This window comes from Salvelinus sp. IW2-2015, linkage group LG27, assembly GCF_002910315.2.
Source record: "Salvelinus sp. IW2-2015 linkage group LG27, ASM291031v2, whole genome shotgun sequence".
Taxonomy (NCBI): domain Eukaryota; kingdom Metazoa; phylum Chordata; class Actinopteri; order Salmoniformes; family Salmonidae; genus Salvelinus; species Salvelinus sp. IW2-2015.
In genome coordinates this window covers 23,467,526-23,478,240 of record NC_036867.1, presented here as the reverse complement: position 1 = coordinate 23,478,240, position 10,715 = coordinate 23,467,526, and positions in this window count along the sequence as shown.

Sequence of the window (10,715 nt, the reverse complement as noted above, 5' to 3'; positions counted from 1 at the left end):
CGCACTGTCCCGGATGTATGACACAGAGGAGCAGTCCATAGATCACACCCTCCATACTTCCGGCATCTTGCTGGTGGCACCGTTGGTGGGGAGCTGGACGCGGACATCGACGGGCGTTACATACAGAGCCCACCCCCTCCAGTGTCCAGCTGGGCGTCTGTACGTTCCGTCTGCTGTCCACGACGTTTGATCTATTGGGCCCACACGTCACCCTCCTCTGGTCATCTTGGAATCGGTCGGACAGTGCGCTGTTTTAGTGGGAAGTACTGGTGGTCCACCTTGGCCAAGGACGTGAGGGTTTATGTTTCCTCCTGCTCGGTGTGCGCCAGTGCAAGGCCCCTAGGCACCTGCAGAGGGAAGTTACAGCCCTTATCCATTCCACAACGGCCGTGGTCGCAACTATCGGTGGACTTCCTCACGGACCTTCCTCCCTCACAGGGTAACACCGCGATCCTGGTCGTTGTGGATCGGTCTCTAAGTCCTGCCGTCTCTTTCCTTTGCCCGGTCCTCCTACGGCCCTACAGACTGCGGAGGCCCTGTTTACACACGTCTTCCGGCACTACGGGGTGTCTGATCGAGGTCCCAGTTCACGTCAAGGGTCTGGAGGGCGTTCATGGAACGTCTGGGGGTCTCGGTCAGCCTTACCTCTGGTTTCCCCCCCCGAGAGTAACGGGCAGGTGGAGAGAGTAAACCAGGATGTGGGTACGTTTCTGCGGTCTTATTGCCAGGACCGTCCGGGATAGTGGGTGGCGTTCATCCCCTGGGCAGAGATGGCCCAAAACTCGCTCCTACACTCCTCCACTAACCCTCCCCCCTTCCAGTGCGTACTGGGGTATCAGCCGGTTCTGGCACCTTGGCATCAGAGCCAGATCGAGGCTCCTGCGGTGGACGAATGGTTTAAGCGCTTGGAGGAGAGCTGGGATGCCGCTCATGTGCACCTGCAATGGGCCGTGAGGCGTCAGAAGGCGCAGTGAGGACCGGGTCTGGCTCTCGACCCGAAACCTACCCCTCCGCCTGCTCTGCCGGAAGTCCTGAGGAGACTTCTGGTAAAGAAGAGGGGCGGGGGGGTATGCCTTATGATTAACGAGACGTGGTGTGATCATCATAACAACACACAGGAACTCAAGTCATTCTTTTCACCTGATCTAGAACTCCTCACAATAAAATGTCGACCGCATTATCTACCAAGGGAATTCTCTTCAATCATAATCACAGCCGTATTATTCCCCCCCAAGCAGACACATCGATGGCCCTGAACGAACTTTATCTGACTCTTTGTAACTGGAAACCACACACCCTGAGGCTGCATTCATCGTAGCTGGGGATTTTAACAAGGCTAATCTAAAAACAAAACTCCCTAAATTCTATCAGCATATACATGTGCTACCAGGGCTGGAAAAACCCTAGATCATTGTTATACTAATTTCCGCGACGCATATAAGGCCCTCCCCCGCCCCCTTTCGGAAAGCTGACCACGACTCCATTTTGTTGATTCCAGCCTACAAACAGAAACTAAAACAACAAGCTCCCGCGCTCAGGTCTGTTCAACGCTGGTCCGACCAATCTGATTCCACGCTTCAAGACTGCTTCGATCACGGCGGATTGGAATATGTTCCGCATTGCGTCCAACAACAATATTGACGAATATGCTGATTCGGTGAGCGAGTTCATTAGAAGTGCATTGACGATGTCGTACCCACAGCAACAGATTAAAACATTCCCAAACCAGAAACCGTGGATTGACGGCAGCATTCGCGTGAAACTGAAAGCGCGAACCACTGCTTTTAACCAGGCAAGGTGACCGGAAGCATGACCGAATACAAACAGTGTAGCTATTCTCTCCGCAAGGCAATCAAACAGGCTAAGTCCAGTACAAGAGACAAAATCGAGTCGCAATTCAACAGCTCAGACACAAGAGAGGTAGTGGCAGGGTCTACAGTCAATCACGGATTACAAAAAGAAACCAGCCCCGTCGCGGACCAGATGTCTTGCTCCCAGACAGGCTAAACAACTTTTTTGCCCGCTTTGAGGACAATACAGTGCCACTGACACACGCCCCCTACCAAAACCTGCGGGCTCTCCTTCACTGCAGCCGAGGTGAGTAAAACATTTAAACGTGTTAACCCTCGCAAGGCTGCAGGCCCAGACGCATTCCCAGCCGCGTCCTCAGAGCATGCGCAGACCAGCTGGCTGGTGTGTTTACGGACATATTCAATCAATCCTTATCCAGTCTGCTGTCCCACATGCTCAAGAGGGCCACCATTGTTCCTGTTCCCAAGAAAGCTAAGAGTAACTGAGCTAAACGACTACCGCCCCGTAGCACTCACTTCCGTCATCATGAAGTGCTTTGAGAGACTAGTCAAGGACCATATCACCTCCACCCTACCGGACACCCTAGACCCACTCCAATTGCTTACCGACCCAATAGGTCCACAGACGACGCAATCGCAACCACACTGCACACTGCCCTAACCCATCTGGACAAAGGAATACCCATGTGAGAATGCTGTTCATCGATTACAGCTCAGCATTTAACACCATTAGTACCCTCCAAACTCGTCAAAGTCGAGACGCACCGACCCGGTCTCGACCCCGCCCTGTGCAACTGGTCCTGGACTTCCTGACGGGCCGCCCCCAGGTGGTGAGGGTAGGTAACAACATCTCCACCCCGCTGATCCTCAACACTGGGGCCCCACAAGGGTGCGTTCTGAGCCCTCTCTGTACTCCCTGTCACCCAGACTGCGTGGCCATGCACGCCTCCAACTCAATCATCAAGTTTGCGGATGACACTACAGTGGTAGGCTTGATTAACCAACAACGACGAGACGGCCTACAGGGAGGAGGTGAGGGCCCTCGGAGTGTGGTGTCAGGAAAATAACCTCACACTCAACGTCAACAAAACAAAGGAGATGATTGTGGACTTCAGGAAACAGCAGAGGGAGCACCCCCCTATCCAACATCGACGGGTCAGTAGTGGAGAAGGTGGAAAGTTTTAAGTTCCTCGTGTACACATCACGGACAAACTGAATTGGTCCACCCACACAGACAGCGTCGTGAAGAAGCGGCAGCACGCGCCTCTTCAACCTCAGGAGGCTGAAGAAATTCGGCTTGTCACCAAAAGCACTCACAAACTTCTACAGATGCACAATCGAGAGCATCCTGTCGGCTGTATCACCGCCTGTACGGCAACTGCTCCGCCCACAACCGTAAGGCTCTCCAGAGGGAGTGAGGTCTGCAGAACGCATCACCGGGGGCAAACTACCTGCCCTCCAGACACCTACACACCCGATGTCACAGGAAGGCCATAAAGATCATCAAGGACAACAACAACCACCCAAGCCACTGCCGTTCACCCCGCTATCATCCAGAAGGCGAGGTCAGTACAGGTGCATCAAAGCAGGGACCGAGAGACTGAAAAACAGCTTCTATCTCAAGGCCTATCAGACTGTTAAACAGCCACCACTAACATTTAGCGGCCCGCTGCAAACATACTGACTCAACTCCAGCCACTTAAAAAATGGGAATTGATGGAAATTATGTAAAAATGTAACCACTAGCCACTTTAAACAATGCCACTTAATATAATGTTTACATACCCTACATTAACCCATCTCATATGTATATACTGTACTCTATATCATCTACTGCATCTTGCCATCTTTATGTAATACATGTACCACTAGCCACTTTAAACTATGCCACTTTAATGTTTACATACCCTACAGTACTCACTCATATGTATATACCGTACTCTAATACCATCACCATCTACTGCATCTTGCCTATGCCGTTCTGTACCACCACTCATTCATATATCTTTATGTACATATTCTTTATCCCTTTACACTTGTGTGTGTATAAGGTCGTAGTTGTGGAATTGTTAGGTTAGATTACTTGTTGGTTATTACTGCATTGTCGGAACTAGAAGCACAAGCATTTCGCTACACTCGCATTAACATCTGCTAACCATGTGTATGTGACTAATAAAATTTGATTTGATTTGATTTGATTTTGACTGAACGAGGTTTGCTACAGGTTACAGCTTCCCCCCGATTTACCGTATTAACCTCTCGTTCCATGTGTCTCTCCTCAGGCTGGTGGTGGCTGGTCCACTCTAGGAGTCTGAGGTGCAGGAGGTTCCTCCGCCCCCTCTGGACAGCGAGGGGTACGGTCCGGAGGAGAGATGCTGGTGGAGGACGTTTTGAACCCTTCGTTGCTGCGGGAGTTCCACCGTCTCCATCTGGATCGCCCTGTGCCTCGTCCTCAGTGTCGTCCCCGAGGTCGGTGTCGATGCGTGGCTGGAGCCGCGTGTCAAGGGGGGGTACTGACACGACTTCCGCCGAAGTCGGTCCCTCTCCTTGTTCGGGCGGCGTTCAGCGGTCGACGTCACCATCACCGTCACCTAGCCATCGCCGATCCACTTTTAATTTTCCATTTATTTTGTCTTTGTTTTACACATCTTGTTTCAATTCCCCAATTACATATTCATTGTTTAACCCTCTGTTTTCCTCATGGTTTTTTGTGCGTGATTGTTTTATATAAGTTCGGTCCGTTATTGTGGGCTCGGTATTTGTAACGTCCTGACCAGAGTTATTATGTGTTTTGCTTGTTTAGTGTTGGTCAGGACGTGAGCTGGGTGGGAATTCTATGTTGTGTGTCTAGTTTGTCTGTTTCTATGTCCAGCCTAATATGGTTCTCAATCAGAGGCAGATGGTAATCGTTGTCCCTGATTGAGAATCATATATAGGAGGCTTGTTTTGTGTTGGGATTTTGTGGGTGTTTGTTTCCTGTCTCTGTGGTTGTCTGCACCAGATAGGTCTGTCTCGGTTTTTGCACATTTTGTTATTTTGTATGTTTGTAGTGTTTCACTTGTTCTTTTATTAAACATGTTGAACACTAGCCGCGCTGCACTTTGGTCCTCTCCTTCACCTATGGAAGAAAGCCGTTACAGTATTACGACATGTTATTGAATATTTGAGTAAAGTTACTTGCGCCTGACTCCTCTGCACCAGCTACACCCAGACCACTACATACACTTTGGATGGTGTATCAATACACCCAGTCACTACAAAGATACAGGCGTCCTTCCTAACTCAGTTGCCAGAGAGGAAGGAAACCCTAGTGATTTCACCACGAAGCCAATGGTGACTTTCAAACAATTACAGAGTTTAATGGCTGTGATGGATCAACAACACTGAAGTTACTCCACAATAATAATCTAAATGACAGTGTGGAAAGAAGGAAGCCTCTACAGAATACAAATACTCCAAAACGTGCATCCTGTTTGCAACAAGGCACTTAAGTAAAACTGCCCCAAAAATTGTCAAAGAAATGTACTTTATGTCCTGAATACAAAGCGTTAAGTTTGGGGCAAATCCATCACTGAGTACCACTCTTCATATTTTCAAGAATGGTTGTGGCTGCAGAGGTGTTGACAGAATTTTGGAGACCCATGAAAAAAAACAAATCCCGGGCTCCTAACATAGAAATCAGATTAAAATAACGTACTGAACAGTAAGTGTTATTAAATGTACTAACTATACGCTTCTGCTGCTCTATACTACAATTGTGCAGATTCTAGTTTCCACCTTCATCCTTTGCCTATATTAACAATATTGCAAATATTAACAAAAGCTGTCTGTGTCATGAGATGCTTTATTATAAATAACTACACAATTGGTGACTTATTTTTAATATATGGTATTGTAGTCAGTTTTAATGAAGAAATTACCAATGATCCATGTTTCAGATGAAAAAATGTATTACCAATTCTTATAAACAAGGCTAAACCTCTTCTGCCCTATGCATAATTCCTAAATATATGCCTAAATAACATCCCCAAAATAAAAATAAATTCTGAACTATGTGGACTGCAGGCATAAATGTGGTACCTACAGAGAACAAGCATCTGTGAAACTGCAACTGTAGTGTCAAGACCTTATGTGGGCATTCCTGAGTAAGTTCAACAGGAGATAAACCTCAGCAGATAATACTCTGAAACAGTATTTTGCCCATCCCCAGGCAGGCTTGGGTAGAACAGGTTAAGGCATTTGTCCTTGTGTTTGTTCCCTGTACACAAAACTCAGAGGTTACACTGCACCAAGAGCCCAGCGTCGAGCCTTCTTGTGAGCAAACTCATTTATAATGTCTTTAAAGTAAAATTTTCTAGCTAACTGGTTTTCAATTGAAAGGATGGCAAGGCTGTTCAACCTTTCTTGGCACATTGTAGATCTTAGATAGTTCTTTATACGTTTCAGCTCACTGAAGGCACGTTCACCTCCAGCAACTGTTACGGGCATTGTACAGAAGATTCGCAGCGCAATGCACACCTCTCCAAAAATGCTCTGTAGCTGCATCTTGTGGATGGCATTTAGGAGCTCAGGAGAAAGACCATCTGAAAAAATGGCASCATATATRGTCTTTAGATGTCGCACTTCATTTTCAAATCCATCTGTGAGATCTTTGGAGTACTTGCTTCTCAATTTGTGGCAAGATACACAAATTTGGTTTCAGTCATTTTCCCAAATGTAAGTATTGGCGATAACTCCTCGCATATTGCTGCAATCGCGTGGAACCGCATGTCCAAATGACTGATTATACTATCCAGAGCCACATAAAACACTGTGTTGCGAAATCCAGTGTCTGACTTCTGTTCATTTGCTATGTCATCTTCAGTCTCATCAGGGAAACGTTTTCTCTCTTCCTGGCGGCTCATCTGTTCACTGTGAAACTGAGTAGTTCCACCCATTTCATTTGCCACCATGGAGGCTTCTGCCAGAAGAGCGTCACCATTGATTACGCGGAGCCTGAATTTCTTCCTGTGGTGCCTTAATGTGAGCTGCTTCAGTGTCCAGAGAAATATGTCCTGACTGAAGAATTAGGCTTCTATTCTCAATACCCTGAAACACTTTTACCCAGAAAGTGAGCAGGAAGATTGCCTTGAAAGACATGAAGTAYCTTTTCAGACCTTTTGCCTCAGATTTGGCTTCGTTTGTTCGGCTGCAGGTAGCAAGAAGCATGTCTAGGGCCTTGGTGATAGACGGTAAATGAGGCGCCACTGGTTGGATCGCAGCAATACGCGCACTCCATCACGTGTCTGAAAGGCGGTTAAGACAGCATCCAGTCTTTTCCTTGAGAATGGCCCATCACTCTGGGCTGGCACAGAACAGATTGTAAAGACGATTCACACAGCCAAAAAAAGGTTGATACTTCTGGGCACGACTGAGCTGCATGTACACACACAAGATTAAGAGTATGGGAGGCACAAGGCGAGTATGTGGATTCTTTTGCAGTATGTGTGCTTGAACTCCCTCACTTTCCCTGACATATTTGCACCATTATCATAGCCTTGACCTCGGCAATCTGCTAGGTCAATACCATGCCCTTCCAATGCACTCAAAATCATTTCAGAAATTTGACTGCCTGTCTTTCTAGCAAAGTCTTTAAATTCAAGAAAACGTTCAATTATTTCCAATTCACCTGTTCCCTGAACTTTATCTTTGTGTACATATCTCACCAATAATACATTTTGCTCAGTATGGGAAATGTCTGGAGTTGCATCACATATAATAATAGATTAATAGAATAATAGATAGCATATTCTCTTTCATAAAGCATTGTTTTCAAAACCCTTTGACCACCTATTCCTATGAACTCATTTTGGCTCTTAGGGCTGCGGTAGCGGGCCATAATTTGATAACAGTTCAAGGAACCCTAGGCAATGTCCACTATGCACATCATCAAGATTGAGSGATTTGCCTCTGGAATGGCAGATTCCGAGATGCTAAGTACAGTGTCACACCCACAAGCCTTTCTAGAAGTGCTCTGTTTTTATACATTTCTGACTGTATTTGTTTCTGCAGCTGACTGTCTATACCTGTAGCTGTTGTTACGGTATGCTGCAGATTCTTCCATTTCCAGTAACAGTTCTTGTGAGACACACCATCCTCATTCTCTGGTAGTGTGTCATACATTCTCTGCCATTTCACTGATGATATCTTATAGCCATCCTTACTATTCAGAGAGCTGGGTGATGGTTCACTTTGCTCATGAGAAAAAATAACACATGGAATGCAATATAATGCCTTTACACTCTTACTATAAATAAGCCAGTCTCTCCGCACCTTTTCTCTTCCGTTTGCTGACTACTGTACTGTAAATAGTTGTGGAAGAGCTTGCCTTCTGAGTCTGGGGGCATGATTTTTTACAGTTCTCCTCACCACACCTGTTTGCTAGTTTGCAAACAATAGCTTCTCTTTCATGGTCTTGTACTTTCTCTGACCACAGTGCTGGATCATCTAAAACCTCCTCTTCCTCACTTCGAATCTGTCCATACTCTTCCTTTCCCTTATTACTTGCTTGTTCAATCTCTTCTGTCACTCCTTCACCTCCTCCCTGCTCTCCTCTGCACCAGAGTCTGTCTGACAGCTTTTTGCTGAGATTCTGCCTACCTGGGGCTCTCTAGGCACTAGGAAGTGGGTAAACAAAGGGAATGTTAGGGTTAATGTTCTCTCCTAAAAAAGGTTACCATACTAAAAATCTACTACTGAAAGAAAAAAAGTTTCATAGTATACATATCAAATAGGATACGTATTTAAGTGTGTCTAAGTCATCATGTGCCGAACTTTACAATTTAAAAATGGTCTAGATTTTTCATCACAGATTTTTAAAACACTTTTAAAATGATAAACAAATAATGTCTAAACATTTAGGGGCCCCTACCAGGCTAGGGCCCCATGAATCATTAATGTCCCCCCCCCCCCCCCTTAATGATGCCCTTGGGTGGCTGCATCATGTTATGAGTATGCTTGTCATTGGTAAGCACTAGGGATTTTTTTGGGGGGGGGACCAAATATACACTGGAGTTGCTTACCAAGATGACATTGAATGTTCTTTAGTGGCCTAGTTACAGTTTTGAGTTAAATTGGCTTGAAAATCTATAGCAAGACTAGAAAATGGCTGTGTAGCAATGATCAACAACTAATTTGACAGAGCTTGAAGAATTGTTTAAAGAATAATGTGCAAATATTGTACAATCCAGGTGTGCAAAGCTATTAGAGACTTACCCAGAAAGACTCGCAGCTGTAATCACTGCCAAATGTGATTCTAACATGTATTGACTCAATGGTGTCAAAACGTGTGTAAATGAGATATTTCTCTATTTCATGAAAAACAAATGCAAACAAATTCTTAAAACATGTTTTCAATTTGTCAGTATAGGGGTATTGCATGTAGATGGGTGAGAAAAAAAAGCTATTTAATACATTTTGAATTCGGTCAAAAAACACAACAAAATGTGGAATAAGTCAAGGGTTATGAATACTTTCTGAAGACACTGTATATTCTTGTTACAGTATGTAAGGACTCTTGAACAGGAGGACAAAAGGTGATGCAAAGCACTTCTACAATATTTGTCTACGTAGGCAAATAAATAAAAAATACCAGCAAAGACAGCAGATAAACCATTGCAATCACGGTAATTATTATGTTCAAACTGCATGCCGTATTTCAAGATGAAGTACTATCGATTGACCATTGACGGGAAGAATGTATGTCCTTGTAGAATATTGCTTTTCAAAATGTTCCTGTTTTTTTTATTTTATCCTAAGATGAGGAAGGAAAGTGGATTTACCAGAAATAACATGTCACTGTGTCAGTCTCAGAAAAAAGGAAGCAGATGCCATCTCTAGTAGACTAGTGGAGCTGGTATCTAGCTGAGATGCTAGATAATGGCCACATGCAGGTAGCATTTTATGAACAGGGAGACAAACAACTTCAAAAACCTCTGTTGGGAGGAAGTAGCCTACCTGGCATATATAGAGATGTTTTTGGCTTTAAACTGAACCGTAAAAAGCCCTCTTTGTTTGTCTGGATCAGAGCTTCAAATGCAGCAGAGAGAGAGCGCGGGAGAGAGGACATACCATCCCCCTTAAAGCCACTGAAGCCTGTTCTGAGAGGGGCCCTCTTTGGTGGGTGGTAGAGGGAAGGGAGGGATGTAGGGAGGGAAGGAGAGGCAGGTGCTGAGGAACAGTGACTCTGTTGTGGGTCCTCTCAGTCTCTCTACTCTCATCCCTCTTTCCATCTCTCACTCCCACCATCACCAGGAAACAGGTGTGTGTGAATCCCTGCCTCCCTGCCTGTCAACTCTCTGCCTCTATCCCTCCATTTCTTCAGTCTCTCTCTCTCTCCCTCTCTCTCTCTCTCTCTCTCTCATGCTTCAGCTGTCTCATGCATGCTGTTTTAGAATGCAGTTTATTGACAAAATATATTTTTGTGTATTATATTCTCATCATCTTCAAGATCTCTTTCTGTCACACGCAAATCCTGAATCCCCTGAGTCTATCAGACCCTGGACTATAGAGGAGACAGGGTGCCATTATCACCTATCCTTTATCACCTGAACATGAGCTCATCAACCCTTTGGAACCCTGCGGGCGTGACAACATCGTCAATGTGACAACATCYTCATAACAACATTGTCAAGGGCAACGTGTTCTGACAGGAGCCATAAAAGTCTATTAAACAGCAATCAACTTCCATTTGGGTTGGCGTTGATGACTAGCACATGGCGATAATGCTGAATGTATTAATTCATGCTTATTTATTCATTCATGCACAGAGGCAGAGTACAATCCACCAATAATAACATGAACACATTTCTAATTTAAGGTGTAACGTTATCAGTTCAGTGTGTCAATGTGAAGTAGGCCTAGGCT